Source organism: Carcharodon carcharias, chromosome 17 (assembly GCF_017639515.1).
Source record: "Carcharodon carcharias isolate sCarCar2 chromosome 17, sCarCar2.pri, whole genome shotgun sequence".
Taxonomy (NCBI): domain Eukaryota; kingdom Metazoa; phylum Chordata; class Chondrichthyes; order Lamniformes; family Lamnidae; genus Carcharodon; species Carcharodon carcharias.
Genome location: NC_054483.1, coordinates 113,395,960 through 113,414,073, shown reverse-complemented (window position 1 = coordinate 113,414,073; position 18,114 = coordinate 113,395,960). Strand labels below are relative to the sequence as shown.

At 47.8% G+C, this 18,114-nt stretch overlaps 1 long non-coding RNA gene across 1 annotated transcript in view; it reads left to right on the top strand.

The window, feature by feature from the left end:
• The first annotated feature begins 742 nt into the window (after positions 1-742).
• Positions 743-18,114, top strand: part of LOC121290206 — a 33,286-nt gene continuing 15,914 nt past the window's right edge. Inside the window, exons 1-2 of the long non-coding RNA XR_005945721.1 lie at positions 743-1,090; positions 17,708-17,778. This is a non-coding gene — a long non-coding RNA (uncharacterized LOC121290206). The remainder of the gene's footprint in view (positions 1,091-17,707; positions 17,779-18,114) is intronic.

The following is an 18,114-nucleotide window of genomic DNA, read 5'->3' as shown; positions in this document are numbered from 1 at the left end:
AAATTCCCGCCCAAAGAGTACAAAATCAAGGATGTTATGGCGAACATTTGCAAAACACCAGCCTCAACCGGAGTATCATGTCCAATTCTGGGCAACACACTTTAGAAAGGATGTGAGGGCTTTAGAGAGAGTGCGGGAAAAAATATTACAAGAATGGTTCCAGGGATGAGTGAGTTCAGTTACGTGGATAGATTGGCGAAGCTGGGGCTGTTCTCCTAGCTGAAAGAGAAGATTGAAGAATAGATTTTAGCGAGGTGTTCAAATCATGAGGGTCTGGGCAGAGCACATAGGTAGAAACTGTTCCCATTGGCGGATGGGCGGAGAACCAGAGGACACTGAGTTAAGGTGCTTGGTAAAAAGACCAATGACACCACGAGGAAATACCTTCTTACGTAGCAGGTGGTTAGGAACTGGGATGTGGTAGAAGGAGATTTCATTGTGGCTCTTAAAAGGGAATTGGATCAGCATCTGCAGAGGGAAAAAGTGCTGGGCGACCAGGAACAGGTGGGCAAGGAGTGGGACTAGGTGAAGGGATGCAGAGAGCCAGCATGAACACACTGGGCTGAATGGCCTCCCTGTGCGTTGTAACCATTCTATGATGCTATATCCTGAATGGGAACTTGAACCCACTGAGTCACAGCTGGCACAACAGCAGTTGCAAAAGGCTCCTATGAAGCCGTAAGCGACGGGGTGTGGAGGGGTGGGGGTGGGGGGGGGGGGATTGAGAGATGTTGCGGGGAGGGGGAGGAATACACCATGTTTCTTAAGAATCCATTCCTAACGAGAAGTGAGAGGAGCGATGATTTTTCCCGTGAAGCTGAATCATTCCCCGTGGGCGAACCTCCACTCCCACCGCTTCCTCAATTCTCAGAACATCCCAGGAGATAAAGCAAAGGAGCGGCAGCGCCAAGAAATCTGAGGCGGTCCCTTCACTGGAAACCGATGCCCAGCAGAGATAGAGAGAGAGAGAGAGAGAGAGAAACTATATAAAGAATTGGAGTTTTTGGCTTGACTGTCACTCTGATGGGGAGAAGCGGGGAACTCGATGCCTAATCTGGGTGGACGGAAGGTCTACAGTCGGTGTTCGCCGGTGAGTGAGACCTCTTCTCAAAGCTCGCAGCACTTGAAGGAAACTTGCGCCTTGACCTTGAACCAGGCACATTATTGACACCTGCCCAGCCGCGCACTTTGTGGCTCCTGCTTCATTTCTCTCCTTCAAGTTACTCCTGAAGTTATTGTTGAGCATTCCGCCCTTTGTTAGAGGAACAGGCTTTCTCCCTCCCTCCATCCACAAAACTTCGTTTTTTTTAAAAAAAAAAAATCCATGCGCAAAGTTTAAAAATTCTATCATTAATAGTGTAAAGGGTGTTTGGCAGGAATTGTGCCCTCACATTGCGAATGTTTTTACAGCTTTGTATGCTAACACTGCTTTATAGCAAAGTCGGATTAGGACATGGAAATCCGCCTAGAGAGCAGCAGGAGGCAAATTAAATTTAGTAAGAGGTAGATTCAAACACTTTAATAGGTCCTTCAGCCAACAACACTTCATGGCGTTTTACAAAGGGAGGGTGGGGGGGCGGGGGGGAGGTGGTGTTGGGGAGGGTGGAGGCTGTGCCAGAGTTTGGGGACAGGGTTAGGACAAGATAACTGGAGGTGGTGAGAGATTGGTAATGGAACCAGGACGGCTGGGGTGGGGGCAGAAGGACAGGCCCACACGGTGAACATTTGGATTGTGCACCCTCACTGGCATGTCAGTCACATGTGTGTGAACTTCAAGGTTCATTACTTCACTAAAAGGAGGAGAGGGAGTGCATCAGATCCTTGTCTATGTGGGGCCCTTGACCTATGACGAATGATTAAGTTTTATTCATGTCGGAGTCTAGCTCAGACTCACTGTAAACTCATGTACAAAAAAGGTTTCTTTGGGGTCATGCCTGGGGCATTTCTTTGTTTCAAGGGATAGGAAGAAGATGATGTGATTTGATTATATTTTATGGCAGTTTTCCACCACACCCCACTCCTGCCCCACCCTGCCTTGCCTCACCATCTTGCAGCCAATGAGGTACTTTTTGAAGTGTAGTCACTGTTGGAATGTAGGGAACTACAGCAGCCAATTTGTGCACAGCAAGCTCCCACATCAACAGTGTGATAACCAGATAACCTATTTTTCTGATGTTGATTAAGTAAGAGCAAGGGGGTTATCCCCAGTGTCCTGGCCTATATTTATCCTGGTCAGGGATAACCATCCTGCTTTTCTTTGACATAGTGTCATGGGATCTTTGGCATTCATCTCTGTTTGACGTCACGGCCAAAAGATAGCACCTCTGACAGTGGAGCACTCTATCAGGACTAAGCTGCAAGTCTCAGCCTAGATACTTGTGCTTAACTCCTAGACTGGGACTTGAACCCACAACTTTCTGACTCAGTGACAAAAGTGCTCCCAACTAAGCCACAGGGTGTCACTGGAGTAAAGAGACACAAATCAAGAGAGACTAAAAATGAAATCAGCTTCGCCAAGTGGCTTCACTATCCATGGTGATTGGCAGAGCTATGCAGTCTAAAAAGGTTCTTTGCTGCCTTGTCAGGGCTGAATTGGCATATCTTAGATGAGATGGTCACGCGAATGCTAATCTTGGCTTCAATCCCCTTGGATAAAGGAGAGAAAAATCAATCTCAGTTTTCACTCCTAATAGTTGCTGAGAGTAATTCCTGGTTGGATATCATCTGAGGACAGATTTGGGGACAGCTGTGATGCACCCACTATTGAATAGCCTTTTAATGCTTATTGTCTAGGCTGGCATGTGAAAAATCGTCATTGGGCATGCGGTACAGAAGGAAAAGTGCTTATCAAAGGGTCAAGGTCTTCAGGAAAGGGCAAAGAGAGAATACTGGCAGTGAAAGAGAGAAGGAAACAAGAATAAGAGCAATCGTTTACTGATACCATGGGTTGCAATGTATTAAGTGACAAATTGTGCATTGGTATTAAATGAAGCAGTGGGTTAGCTGTGTAAGAGGACATATTTGCAGGGGTTTCTGCTAACATTGACACACTCCTAATTGCTGCACTGTCCAAACATCTGAAGAGCTGTGTCATCTACCCAAAGAGAAATGTTGCTGTGAATATTTTTTTTAATTCATTCGTGGAATGTGGGCATTGCTGCCAAGGACAGCATTTGTTGTCCATCCCTAATTACTCCTGAGGGGGTGGCGGCAAGTTCACCTTCTTGAACGACCTCTGCAGTCCATGTTGTTTAGTACACCCACAGCGCTGTTAGGGAGGGAGTTCCAGGGTTTTGACCCAGCGATGATGAAGGTACAACAATGTAGTACCAAGTCAGGATGGTGTGTGGCCTTGGGGGGATCTTGCAGGTGGTGGTGTTCTCATGCATCTGCTGCCCTTGTTGTTCTAGGTGGTAGAGGTCGCGGGCTTGGAAGGTGCTGTCGAAAAAGCCTTGGCAAGTAGCTGCAGTGCATCTTGTAGATGGCATACACTGCAGCATGGTGCGCTGGTGGTGGAGGGAATGAATGTTAAAGGTGGTGGATGAGGTGCTGATCTAGTGGGCTGCTTTATTCATGTACAGCAACTAAACTAATGTACCAGTAAGGCCACAAGTATCAGAAATCTGATGACAGATGGATGGAAACCTGACAACTTGGAATAAGCCTCTGGCATCACCCCATAGACCCACTAGGGTCTGGGGACCTCAGTTTGTTGACCTATGAGGAAACAGAAACGCATTTGGTAATTTGGTAGCCAGGCCCCAGGCATGACCCCAAAGAAACCTTTTTTGTACATGAGTTTACAGTGAGTCTGAACTAGACGCCAACATAAATAAAACTTAATCATTCGTCATAGGTCAAGGGCCCCACATAGACAAGGATCTGATGCACTCCCTCTCCTCCCTCAGCCCAGATTTGCAAAGGAACTGCCTGAGTAATGATGAGTGTGCTTCCAGACGATGAGTGTGTGTCCAGCTGAGTATTAAACACATGAATTAGCCTGCAGAGCACTGCTGTATCTGATGAGGCTGCCAGCTCTGGTTGGACACGCTTCTTCTGGAGATTTTAATCCCATGTGCTCCACCATCCCATTTCCAATCGTGCCACCTAGTAGAGCAGCCTTTCCTCAGTATCTAATATTTTTTTGACTAATAGATGAAAATGTTTATAATAAAATCGAAAAATAAAATATTGGCCAGAATTTTACTCTGGTTGTGCAGGTGTGGGAAACCGTGGGAGAAGATGGTGGGCGCGCATTCCAGCATCATGATTTGCTCAGCGGGTGGGCACAGCAGTCGGAGGCGTGCCCGCTGACAATTAAGCGGGCAATTAAGCCCATTAAGGAAACAATTGAAATCATGGCTGGCGGGTGGGCCAATTGACCAGGCGGCCTTTACATTTTCGCTGAAGCCTCGATCCAGAGCGGGGGACGAAATGTCCAGGGTGAAATATAATTTAATAAGATATCTGGGGACCGATGTTTTTTTGAGCTCTGTTGTCAGGTGCTTTGAATGTGCTGCGTAGACACACAGTTTGCTGCATTTTTTGTTTCTCTCGCCATTTAAATCTGCCCAGGTCTGCAGCTCCCTGAGGCAGCTCCGCTTCACTTCTGTCAGAACCCACACACTCCCCCCCAGGAGCGCGTGTGTCACGCACAGCGTGAAGTTGCGTTCAGGGGTCAATTGCAGGCGGAAGTGCATTTCGTGTCCGCTTCCAGGCCCGTTGATCACATGTCCCAAGGAACGTAAGATTCAGGCCATTATTTTCTTAGGCCCCTAAGAGTCTTCTCGCCGGGTGTTCGCAAGTGTCCAGGAGATGAATTTTCAGTTCCTGGGAACTCCCAGGGCAATTCTGGAGGGTTGGCAACCCTTCTGGCTGAGCGAATGTGACTTGGCTCTGTGGTTTAAACTCCCTCCCTGTGAAGAAGCAAATCAATCCCTTACCTTTGACTGACATCCAACAAGAGGCCCAAGTAAAATGAGGTTAAATATGAGCATTGTTGGGTAAGATGGCAGCCATTCATTGTGTAATAGCAAATGGATTTTCATCTGTGATATTCCCATGAACACAAGAACATAACTGTGTTGAAAGGAAGCAAAAAAAGTCTTGCATTTATATAGTGCCCTTCATGACCTCAGGATGTCCTAAAGCACCTTACAGCCAATGGAAGTGTGGCCAATGTTTTGGGGCCTTCAGGAAGCTCCAAGAAGGGAAGAAGCGATTCCTGATACAAAGGAAGTATTTTTAAAAATGACACATTTACCCCCCCTAGCTCTCCAAAGCTGGAGAATTAACAGAAACATACACGTTATACAAGATGATCCCACTTAAAACCTGGATTTCCATTATGGCTTTAACAAAAATCTTCCACCACGTAAGCAGCACCAATTATTACATCATGTAGCACATCACATACAATGAAATTATTTGAAGTTCAGTGGCATTGTTATGCGGGCACCTGATTTGTCGACGGTGAGTCCTACAATCTGGCAAAGCTGAGATTTTTTTTATCCTATGTGCCTGAAGGTGAAGGGGAGATTTAATTGAGGTGCTCAAAATTTTGAGGGGTCTTAATACAGTGAATGGGGAGAAACTGTCTGCAGTGTTAGCAGGGTCGGTAACCAGAGGATTCATATTAAAATAATTGGCAAAAAGAAACTGGAGGGGAGATGAGAAGATTTTTTTTCTCTCTCTCTATATGCCGCTGTCATAACCTGGAGCGCACTATCCGAAAGTGTGATGAAGGCAGATTCAATAGGCACTTTCCAAGTTGGTTATATCCTCGAAAAGGAAAGAAGAAATGCAGGGTTGGGGGGAAAGGTCAGGGCAAGTGGGACTAATTGCGTGGCTCTCTCAAAGAGCCAGCATGGGCAAGATGGGCAGAATGGCCTCCCCCATGTGCTAAATGATCCTATCAACAGGAATGAGATGAATGACCAGGGTGATGGTTCAGGTGAAATGCTCCACTGGAAACTCCGCCTTCTTCCAGCTGTGCCCTGGCCTCGGTTCCACTGGCTCAGGGTGTCGGTTTAATTTAGCATCCAAAGAATATTTTACCTTCAACAATCTAGCACGCCCTCAACTTTGTGATCCTGGCAAGCCTTGAACTTGTCCATGCCAGCAGTTCTATAAGCAGACAGCATGGAACTTTGTAATCTCAGGCATGACCCCTAATTCCAATAGGGCACAGGCTCAAGTGAAGCCCAACCACACAACCTGGCCTTTAGCACAGCTGGGGCTGGAAAATCTGCCAAGGCAGCAGCTTTTAAAGGGCTGCATTCAAAGGATAGTCCTGTACCCCCTAACAGCCAGTCTTTCTGCTGTTCTTCAACTATTTTGTGCACTGTTCAATGCCAAACAAGAGGGCACCATGTCTCCTTGCAAACTATTGGGTCGTCTGGTCCTGAAGTGAGGTTTGATATAGAACTTGCCACATCAGAGATGAACTTTTTACCCGCAGAGCCAGGCTATCAACAATGTGGCAAGAGTAAAATACTGCTGATGCTGAAAATCTGAAATAAAAACAGAAACTTCTGGAAATACTTAGCAAGTCAGGCAACATCTGGGGAGAGAGAAAAACGGTTAACATTTCAGATCGATGACCTTTCATCAGAATCGTGGGCTATGTTTCAGTTCCAGTCTTACAGCATGTAAGAAATATGTGCTCATGCAAAACTTTACTCATATAGTTCCACTGAAGCACTCTGAGATCAGTACACACTCTGAGATCAGTACACACTCTGAGATCAGTACACACTCTGAGATCAGTACACACTCTGAGATCAGTTCATCTTCTGAGATCAGTTCATCTTCTGAGATCAGTTCACCTTCTGAGATCAGTTCACCTTCTGAGATCAGTTCACCTTCTGAGATCAGTTCACCTTCTGAGATCAGTTCACCTTCTGAGTTCAGTACACCTTCTGAGATCAGTACACCTTCTGAGATCAGTACACCTTCTGAGATCAGTACACCTTCTGAGATCAGTACACCTTCTGTGCGTAAACAAATACAAGACTGCCAAAAAACAGCAATGCCCTGAAACTGTCAGGACCAATAGCATCTTCAATGGTCGTGTCTCCGACTCTCCTTTATGACTGGTAGTGATAGGAGGTGATGGAGTGTATTTTCAGGACAGGTCACGGTTATTCCGAGCTAAAGATATCATGCATGTAACACTGTATAGCTTACCAACAAGAACTCCATGATCGTTATGTTATGTAGCTACAAGGATGGTAGAAGGCAAACTCAATGATCCATGGTCATTTTCCAAATTGCAATTCCTCCATTTTTATCCTATGTTCTATTAGTGCATTTTGCAGAACACATTTTTCGCTTATCATTATTTTCATCTTGCACACTTATCACTGGGAAGCATACATCAGAAGCTCGTAATTTAAAAATTAACACAAATCAATGTAAACAAAAATTGGCAGAGATGTAAAGTAGCTATAGATTCAACATTACCTGCACAAAGCCAGAGGAAGCAATTTGCAATTCAAGCATGAAAGAACCTATGAGATTGGCCCAAAGTGGTGTATTCAGCTGAATGGCTGGTTTCAGCCCTTGTTTAACACAAGGTACCACCTTGGTAAAGGAGTTGAAGCCTGCACTGGGAACAGACCCCAGGAAGCTCATTAAACAGCTGATTGCCGTTTAAAATGCCTGCTTGCCCACATTAAGGAGGATACATGTCAGTTTGCTGGCTAAAGGCTTCAACTAAACCTCTTTCCCTAATGCAACCAGCTGTTTGGGTGAAACCACAGGGTTGGTTTCCATCACATTACTTAAAGGAACACCCACCATTTCCTGCTCATTGCTGCTGGAGCTGTGAAGAGGATCTCTGAAACACATCTCTGGGACACTTTGCCAAGATTTCATCAACTCTCGGGTAACTTTTATTCCAGAAATTTTCTGAGGGCTTCAGCCAATAAAGAGTGAGTGCTGCACTCCTCCACCTTATAGGAATCATCAGGAGAAAGGGGAAGTGCTTGGTGATGGGCATCCTGCTAGGGGGTCCCCCTTTGGTGGAGACAAGGAATGAGCGGAGATCTTGAGGCCAGGCAGAGCAGCTGTAGCTGCTGCAGGAGAGAGAGGGACAAGAGGGCTACGATGGTGAAGTGGTCTTTTTCCCTGCAGGTACAGGACTCTCCTCCTCTGGACCTTTATTGCAACCGAGAATGGATGAGCCCTCTCCTGTGGTCCCTGAGCCACCTTGCAACATCATCCAGAGCACTCCGTACCTCAGCCCACATAAACTGTTCCGTGAAAATTGCGTCTATTCAGCAGCTCAAGTGCTAAACTTAAACATGTGTTTATTTCAGACCTCCAGGCAATTTCAAATTGTGGTCACCAGCAATTAGGACCAAAATTGTGTGATAAATCTGGGCTTTCAAAAATTCACATCTTACTCAAACGGAACCCCTTTAGCGCCTGTTTGAGCCTGTGGCCAAAATAGCACACCTCCCCCCCCCCACTCCCCGCCCACTACCTCCTCTCCAATCTACCCCCCAGTTTTTAATTCCTTTTGCTATTTCTTACACAATGACAGCTGGATCTCAAGATTCGTAAAATAGATACAAATGAGGAAGTGATTCATTCGGGGACAGTGATGCCTCCATCTATCTCTTCATTAACTGGTTACAGTCTTTTAGCTTCCACTAACATTTCCAGAATTAAATCTACATGCTGGGCACCCTTTGATTGGAGAGCTCTTCGGCATCTGATTTAGTTTTGACCTTTTCTTGCCAGTTTGAACTTGCTGCCCCATGACTTGCCCTGCTGACTGAGTTTGAAATAAAGCTCCAGATTTATCTTTCTTCCACTCTCGCTATCCAATAGGCCCCAGTGAGACCTGCTGTTTGCTGCCTCCTCTTTGAGACTGCATAGGATCATGGAATCGTTACAGCTCAAGAGGAGATCGTTTGGCTGCTCGTGTCCGTGTTGGCTCTCTAAGAGCAACTTGGCTAGTCTGACTCACTGGCCCTTTCCCAGTGGCTCTGCACACATATTGTCTCTTCAGATGCTTATCCAATTTCTTTTTGAGAGCCACTATTGAATCTGCCTCTGCCACACCCTCAGGCAATGCATTCCACATCCTATTCACTCGCTGCATAAAAAAGTTTGCCGTCATGTCCCCTTTGGTTTTCTTTTAGCCAATCATCTCAAATCAGGTCCTCTGGTTGTCGGTAATTGGACCAATGGGAAAAGTTTCTCCCTATCCACCCAGTCTAGACTCTTCCTGATTTTTGAACACCTCCACCAAATCTCCTCTTGACCTTCTCTCCTCCAAGGAGAACCCCAGTTTTTATTTTATTCATTCACGGGATGTGGGCATCACTGGCTGGGCCCAGCATTTATTGCCCATCCCTAATTGCCCTCGAGGAGGTGGCGGTGAGCTACCTTCTTGAAGCGCTGCAGTCCAGCTCTCCAATCTAACAACATAACTGAAGACTGTCATCTCTGGAAGCGTTCTCAGATCTTTTCTGCAGCCACTTTAAATTCTTCACATCCTTCCTCAAGTGTGGTGCCCAGAATTATACACAGTACTCAGTTGAGGGTGACTCAGCGTTCATCATAACATCCTTGCAATTGTACTCTATGCCTCTATATAAATCTCAGGATCCCATATGCCTTTTTAATCACTATCCCAATCTGCCCTGCCATCTTCAACAATTTATGTACATATATCCCCAAGCCTCTCTCTGTTCTTGCATCCCCTTTAGAATTGTGCCCTTTATTTCATATTGCCCTTCCTCGTTCATCCTACCAAAATGTATCACTTCACATTTCTCTGCATTAAATTGAATCTGACACATGCCTGTTCTACCAAGTCCTCTTGATGTCGTATCACTATCCTCCTCGCAGGTCACAAATGATCCTGATAGGGTGATTGCTTAGCTGATTGGGTTTGAGAGATGACAAGTTGCCTACTTACCATAACAGGTCATTTGCTCTATCGATGTATATGGGCCTGTTACTTTTAAGCCAGTCAACTTGACAAGCTGTCAATGATTTGATATCAAAATCCTTATCCCTACAGTGTTTTTATCAACACATTATTAGAACCATAGAAAAGCTACAGTACAAAAAGAGGTGATTCAGCTCATCATGCGGAATTCTCCCAGAATGTAACTAAGTGTGGTGGTGGGTGGTTTTGGCAGTGCCCAGACCGTTGTCCGTAATGGCAGCAACTCACGCTGGATTCTGTGCTTCGAGCTTCGTTAAATATGCAGAGGCGCATTTCGCTCCGAATCACCTGGCGGGTGGAGAGCTGATTGGTCCGCTCACCATCAGCTGGCGGGCTCGAAGGTCCGGGTGCCATATTTGAACGCCAGCCCCACGCACAGTCTCACTCTCTCCAGCCCGCCAGGGATGCCTGCAACCCATAAGAGAAAGGCCAAGAGCCTCAGGACAAAGTCTACACCCGGCTTCGCCCGCCAGACCTTGGTCAGAGGGGTGCAGGAACAGCAGCACATGCTGTATCCCACGGTTGGCTGCAGGAAGCACAACAGCCTCACCTCTCGGGCCCGAGTTACCTCCGTGGCGCAGGTCAGTGTGGCTGACACCCGTGCCTGAAGCACCACTCAGTGCGGAAAGAGGATGAAAGATATCATCCTCTTCGCCAGGGTAAGTCATCCTTCAACTCCCTTCAATATCAAACTCTCATCGTGGCATCATGCACTCAAACGGCTACTGTCTTCAGGGGTTTCACGCAACCACGAGCTGGGGCGCATATCAACACTCGTTCTCTCACTGAGATGTTCACATCTCCACCATCCCATCTGTCATGTTGCTCACACTCCATCCTCTGGCCCTTCTGCGGAAGGCTTACCACACACAGGGGACATGCATCTCACTCACCCTCTGCTCCATCCTTTCACACCCCCCCCCGCCCCCCCCAAGCCAGTCCAGCACCACCAGTGCAGGCCCCCAGACCTCATCCGAGGATGAAGCTGCAGAAGGACCATCACGGCGCTCGCACGCACCCTCCACCAGCTCAGAGATTCGCATGTCGGTGGGGGGGGCACTGATGTAGGTTATGATCAGGCCCCCTTTCGGTGGGACACCTCACTGACACGCCCCCTCAGCAGTGGGAGGCCGGGACAGCCCAGGTCTCCGAGGCATTTGATGAGCCTCCGGAAGGAGCTGCCAAATCTATGCTGGAGATGCAATGACAGGCGGCGGAACACCGGGCAAAGATTCGGCAGTCACTCAGCAGACTGGAGTGAATGATGGAGGAGTCCGTCCACATTCTGTCTGATGTTGCGGCTCCGACATGCCTCGAGGTCACCGTGAGAAGGCTGGCAATCACCATGGAGACCGTGGTCCAGCAGCTCTTGCCGGATTTGTGCTCTGCCCTGCACTCTATGACCACACAACCTGGTGGGCACCATCAGGATGTAGGAGACATGGGGATAAGGCACCTTGACCTCCCTCCGGGTGCACCATCTCCTGCAGGAGTCAGAGTGGGGCCCTCAGGCACCCACAGGCAGGATGAGCATTGGCTGGACACCCCGGGGCCTCCTCTCAGGAAACTCCAAGGGTGTCACAGCCCCCTCTGCTTGTGACCCCATCCACTCCAGCTTCTCAGGCCACTGAGGGCACTTCTACCCCTGAGCAGGCAACTCATATCAGGCCAGGAGCTCCAGGCCATGGGCCACCAGAGGATATTCACCAAGGTCATCACAGACATCAGGATGTAGCAGTCGGCAGGCTACCTCCACCTCTGCTGTGGAGGTCGGGGCTGCGCCCAGTGTAACGCTGGAGTTAGGAATGTTAAGAAAAATTGATATCACTTTTGGGTCACGGGTGTGCTAGACATGTAAATAAATTGCACTTTTGTTAATATATTTGATGGTTATGTGAATGTTCCTGTCAACTGAAGACATTGTGATTTTGTACTTTGGAGTCCTCTTATTCCAAGGTTTAGCCTTCCTCCTACTCAGTGATAGTGCCCCACTGTGAGATTCACATTCCTGTAATGTCAACCTCAGCCAAACTAGTCTCCGCACCCTTGTGTGATGTCAGGGAGGTGTGTTTAAATCTTTATTGGAAGTGTGTAATGTAAGCGTTTCTAACCCTTCTTCCTCTAGGAACACCACTGAGTGAGGGCAGCTCCTCAGCATTGATAATCTAGGGGCATGTGTGTCCCCTTGGTGGTAGTGGCAGAAGAACAGTCATGCCCAGGAGGAGGAGATCCCTGTGGCGCCATGTAGGCATGTCTACATCTTGGTCGCAGCAGTGTTGGCATCATTAGATGGCAGCGAAGGCTTCAAGTCTTCTCTCGCATTGCTCTTGCTCCTAAGTGGGCTCTCGGTTCCAAGAGTGAACTCACTCACATGGCGCCACAGACCAAAGCAAAGGTCATGGCCTGGCGATTCATGAGGCCAGGATGCGCAAGTGTGAGTGTGGAACTTTTTCTTGCTGCAAGTGGGTGGACATCCCCTGAGTTGAAAGAAGATGGCATTGAGGGCTAGGAGAGATGTGGCCATATTCCCTCACTAACTTCACTCTTCCTGGAACTTATCAGTGATTAACGTATCATGGGCACGTCTCCCATGTCTTCCTTCCTTCATGGCGTGATCGCGCTCATACTGACCCTCAGCAGCCACCTGAGGTTCCTGGCCCCCGGATCTTCTTCCTCCGATGAGCTCTCATCCTTCCCCGGGTCATCCTCTGGCAGGGGGTCACCTCTTTGCATTGTCAGATTGTGAAGGGCACAACACACTGTGACGATGCAGGAAACCCTGTCGGGAGTGTATCGGAGTGAGCCACCCTGAGTGGTCCAAGCATCTGAAACTCATCTTCAGAGGCCCTATGGTCTGCTCTATAAGCGAGCGTTTGGAGCTGTGAGCAGCATTGTGCCTCTCCTCGAAACGACTCTTGAGGGAGACGCATCGGTGTCATCAGCCAGCGTTTCAGTGGGTACCCCTTATCGCCAAGGAGCCATTCCTGCAGATGTAATGGGCCCTCAAAAATCTCAGGCACCTGAGAGTGACTCAGGATGTAGGATTCATGGCAGCTCCCAGGGTGCCGTGTACAAACATGCAGTATTGCTTCCTGTGATCACACACCAGTTGTACATTGATGGAATGGTAGCCCTTTGTGGTTTATAAACATTAGGGGCTGCTGCCATGGAGCCCATATAGCCACATGAGCGCAGTCTATTGCATCCTGCACTCTCGGGAAGCCTGAGCTGGTGGTGATGCCGGTGAATCTCGCTGTCTTTGTCCAGAGCAAACCTGACATCATGATGGGCCTTCCTGTAAAGGGCATCTATCACCTGCCTTATATATCGATGTGTTGTGGACTGAGAGATGCCGCACAGGTCCCCTGTTGATCCTTGGAAAGAACCAGAGGCCAAGAAATTGAGTGCTGTGGTCACCTTCAAAGCCACTGGCAGGGGATATCCCTCCAACTCCACGTGGAGTCAGGCCTACATGAAGAATGTGGTATGTGCGATGTACCAGAGCTGGATACAAGCAAAGCCATGCACAGAGTTGCCTCTCGCTCATTTGTAAATAGGAGACCCTTGGACAATAAACCCTAGGTCTGGTGAGTCGCCTCCATTGTCTGGGTTTCTCCTCTTGACCCTCCTGTTCAAGCTGTGACTCTGCTTGACCATGTCCCTCCCGCTGGATCTATGTGCAGAGTTGCCTCTCCCTCCTTCACCTCCTCCATTGCATTAGGACCCCGATTAAAGGCAGCATTGAGCCCTGGATCCATATCTGCTTTTGCCTTCTCTCTGAAAGGAAACATTAAAGATATTAATGATTCAAGGGGCAAGAAAGTGAATCTCAGAGGATGACACATTTGGAGACTGTAAGGGTTCATAATATTTCCTTCCCTACTTGCATAGTGACAGATGCTGCCTGTCCCTGAGGCACTAGCACACACATTGAGGTGACCAGGATGGCATTTCAGATATGTAACATCTTGAGCCCTGCTTGGGATGCTAAAGTTTAATTGAGATGAGTGACCCAACCTAGCTCTCTGCTGCAATTGCGGATGTGGAATATTAATGACCAATGAGTGGATGCCCTTTGGCCCATTAGGAGTCTCACATCTGGTGGAATATCATATATGATACAGCTGTGCCTCCCTTTCCAAACTTTACATTCCTATGTCTTACTCTTGAGATGCAGCAACTCTTATTTTCATTCATGGGATGTGGGTGTCACTGACCCAGCCAGCATTTATTGCCCATCCCTTGCTCAGAAGGTATTTAAGAGCCAATCACATTTGCTGTGGGTCTGGAGTCACAGTAGATTTCCTTTCCTAAAGGACATTAGCGAATCACATGGTGTTTACAACAATCATCAATGGTTTCATTAGACTTGCTTAATTCCAGATCTTTTATTAATTGAATTCAAATTCCACTATCTGACGTGGTGGGATTCAAACTCGGGTCCCCAAAGCATTACCCTGGGTCTGTGGATCGCTAGTCCAGCGACAATACCACTGTGCCACCACATATTGATGTGTAGGCTGTGATGTGTAGCCCTTTTACCAATGCTAATGAAGCCATTGGCTTTCACTGGCCTTTGTCGCAAGGAGGTCTCCCTCCTTTCATTCTAAGCAGACTCCTGCTCACTCTGGCGGCCACAAGAGGTTAGAGGGCAACCCCAGAAAGGCTCCCCTCGTGTTTGCCCTCCCCCCCCGACAGCCATTCCACAGCCCTCCCTCCCCGTTGCTCCCCTCATGTTTGTCAGCCCCGACTCCTCAACCCACAGCCCACGGTTGAAGTGCTAGTCTCTGAAAGTAGAGGCCTGCATGAGTACCGCAGCACAGCGGTGTTCCTCGGGACAATGAAAGCTAAGAGAAGGAGCAGACCAACCCTACGGCCCCAGCAGAGCAGCGTTCATCACAACAAGGCCGGCGCCAGCGCCACGACAGGTATGTTCCTCTCCCCTCGAAGTTACCGGTGAACCGAGGTCCCACTGGTGCACTGCCACCTCTTTTTTCCAACGGGTTTGACGGATGCCGGCGTAATTTCGCACTGGCGTAACAGAAGGTCGCAAGGCCTGGTGAGATTCCGGCAAGCAGCTGTTTTAACGACAAGCCAATGAATGCAAATGGCGTTTGTGCCACTAGTCGGCCAGATAATTGACCCGCCCCCCCACCCCTTGAAAACACCACCGTTGGGAGAATCGCGACCAGGTTTTAACACCGCGGGTTTCCGAATTTTTTTTTTTGCCTGCCGCTGGATTCTCCGCTCCCACCTGCCACGAAACCCCCCGTGGGCGATGGTGGGCGGGGGAGGGGAATCCGCCCATCGTGTCTGCACCAGCCCCCCCACCAAAACAAAAACCGAAACTAGCTGCTCATTTTTAATCCCACTTTCCAGCGGCTGGGATGTAGCCTCGCAGGTTCCAGCACTTCAGGCGCAGATCCAGGTACCTTTTCCAAATGAGTTGAGCGTTTCAGCCTCAGTAACCAATTCGGGCAATCAACGGGCAACTCTGTCAACGTTAGACAAACTGAATCAGTACCCTAAGAAAATGGCTGCCTTCAGCATCACAGTAAATACTCATTCTTTCACAATGATACTTCTCGGAACAAGAGCCTATAAGGCAATGATGGGCTGTCGATGACGACAACAACGTTTTATCTCCATCTCTGTCACATCACCTGACACCGCCCCTGCTTCATTTGCTCCTGAACTCTCATCCGTGCCTTGTAACCACTAGGCTTGACTATTCCAATGCTCTCCTCGCTGATCTCTGACACTCTACCATTTGTAAAATTCAGGTTATCCAAAACTCTGGCCATGTCCTTCCTCGGACCGAGTCCCGATTCCATTCACCCCCGTGCTGACCGACCTACAATGCCTCCTGGTTAGAGCAATGTCTGGATTTTTAAAATTCTGGCCCTTGTTTTCAGGTCCCTCCGTGGCCTCACCCCTCCCTACCCCTGTCATCCCCTCCAGCCCCACAACCCCTCCGAGACATCAGCGTTCCTCTAATCCTTGCCTCTTGTGCATTCCTGATTTTAATCGCTCCACCGATGGTGGACACTCCTTCAGCTGCTCAAGCCCCAAGCTCTGGAATTCCCTCCCTGCACTTTTCTGCCTCCCTACCTCGCTTTCCTCCTTGAAGACACTCCTTAAAACCTGCCTCTTTGATCAAGCTTCTCGTCATTGCCGTGGTATTTCCTTACTGCTGTCAAATTTTGTTTGAGAACATTCCTGTGAAGCACTTGGGGATGTTTTACTAGGTTAAAGGTGCTTTATAAATGCAAGTTGGTGGTTTATAGACAATGAAGCACTGTTGAGGTGCAGTCACTGTTGTAATGTTGGAATGCACTGCCTGATGGATGGTGGAAGCATAAGACGTAGGAGCAGAAGTAGGCCATTCAGCCCTTCGAGTCTACTCCGCCATTCAATGAGATTCATGGCTGATCTGATAATCCTCAACTCCACTTTCCTGCCTTCTCCCCATAACCCTTGATTCCCTTACTGATTAAAAATCTGTCTATCACCACCTTGAATATACTTAACAACCCAGCCTCTACAGCCCACAGGTTCAATAGTAACTGTGAAAAAGGAATTTGATTTTGACATTGGAAGGGGAATATTTGGATTGCTCTTTTGAAACAGCTGACTCAGGCATGATGGACCGAATGGCCTCCTCACTTACTTACAAGTGTTCTTGTAAGTAACACTGAAGTGATTACTGGGAGCGATAAGCAGATACTTAGCTAGTGAAAATCTTCAAAGCAAGTAGTGGTGACACTCTTTCCTCTGAGTCAAAAGGTCATGGATTCAAATCACACTCCAGACAATCGAGCACAAAATCCCGGATGACATTTCAGTGGAGCATAGTATGAGACATTCAATTGAGGCCCCTTCTGCCCTTTTAGGTGGGTGTAAATGATCCCATGGCACTATCTTGAAGAGAAACTGGTGAGTACACTCAAATGGTGTGACCAATATTTATCTCTCAATCATCATCATTTAAAAATAGATTATCTGCTCATTATCACATTGCTGTTTGTGGGATCTTGCTTTGTGCAAATTGGATTCTGTGTTTCCTCCATTACTTTCTTTGAAGATTTTCACTAGATAGGTATCTGCTTATCGCTCCTAGTAATCACTTCAGTGTTACTTACATAACCCAGTGCATAAATTGCACATTATTCATTGAATTATAGAATATCTTAGACACAGAAGGGGGCTATTCGGTCCATCATACCTGTGTCAGCTCTTCGAAAGAACAATCCAAATATTCCCTTTCCAAGTATAAAAATCAAATTCCTTTCTCACAGTTACTATTGAACCTGCTTAGACCATCCAATCGGGCAGTGCATTCCAACCCCAACAAAAGAACAGTGACTCCACTTCAACAGTACTTCATTGGCTGTCAAACACTTTGGGATATCCTGAGCTTGTGAAAGGCACTATATAAATGCAAGACTTTCTTTCTTTAAAAAATCATAACATGTTGTAGCCCTTTGTGACCCCACAACCTCTAATGTAAGTACAAATGGTACACCAACCTGATCATATGTGAATATATATATATATATAAAATCAATGTTGAATCTAAACATAACCTACCTCGAAACTGCCTGTTCTGCTTTTAACGGAGGTGGAAGTTGGGGGGGTAGTGGGGAGGGGGTACGTTGGTAACCAACTCACCCCCAGGAGGCATGTTGCTCATTTACATATAATGAGGCTACGCACCTCATGTTTTTTTCTCCATTGAAGGTTAATCCTGGCTGGCTGGGTTTCTTGGGCGGCAGCTAAAGGGAGGCGAGCAACAATGGATCCGGTAGGAGGTAGGTGTCTTTCCAGCACTGCTCAGCAGCAGCCGGAGTGCTTCCTGTAACCCCCTACCCCCCCTACAAACTGGGCCGACCAAGTGAACCTGTACCCCCCCACTCCAGCATCAGACCCAGCCCCCGTGACACCTCCTCTCCACCCCATGAGCCAGAATGCTCCCAACCCCCTCCCCCCCACCCCCCAACCATCTTTCTGACTCGTCCCTTCCTTCTCTCCCCAGATGTGCCCTGGTATGAGGGTCTACCCACACAGCCTCTCAATCTGATTGGCTGGAAAACGGAGTTGAAAATAAAGTGTTAATCAGGCCCTGCTGTTTAAAGGAGGCAGGATCT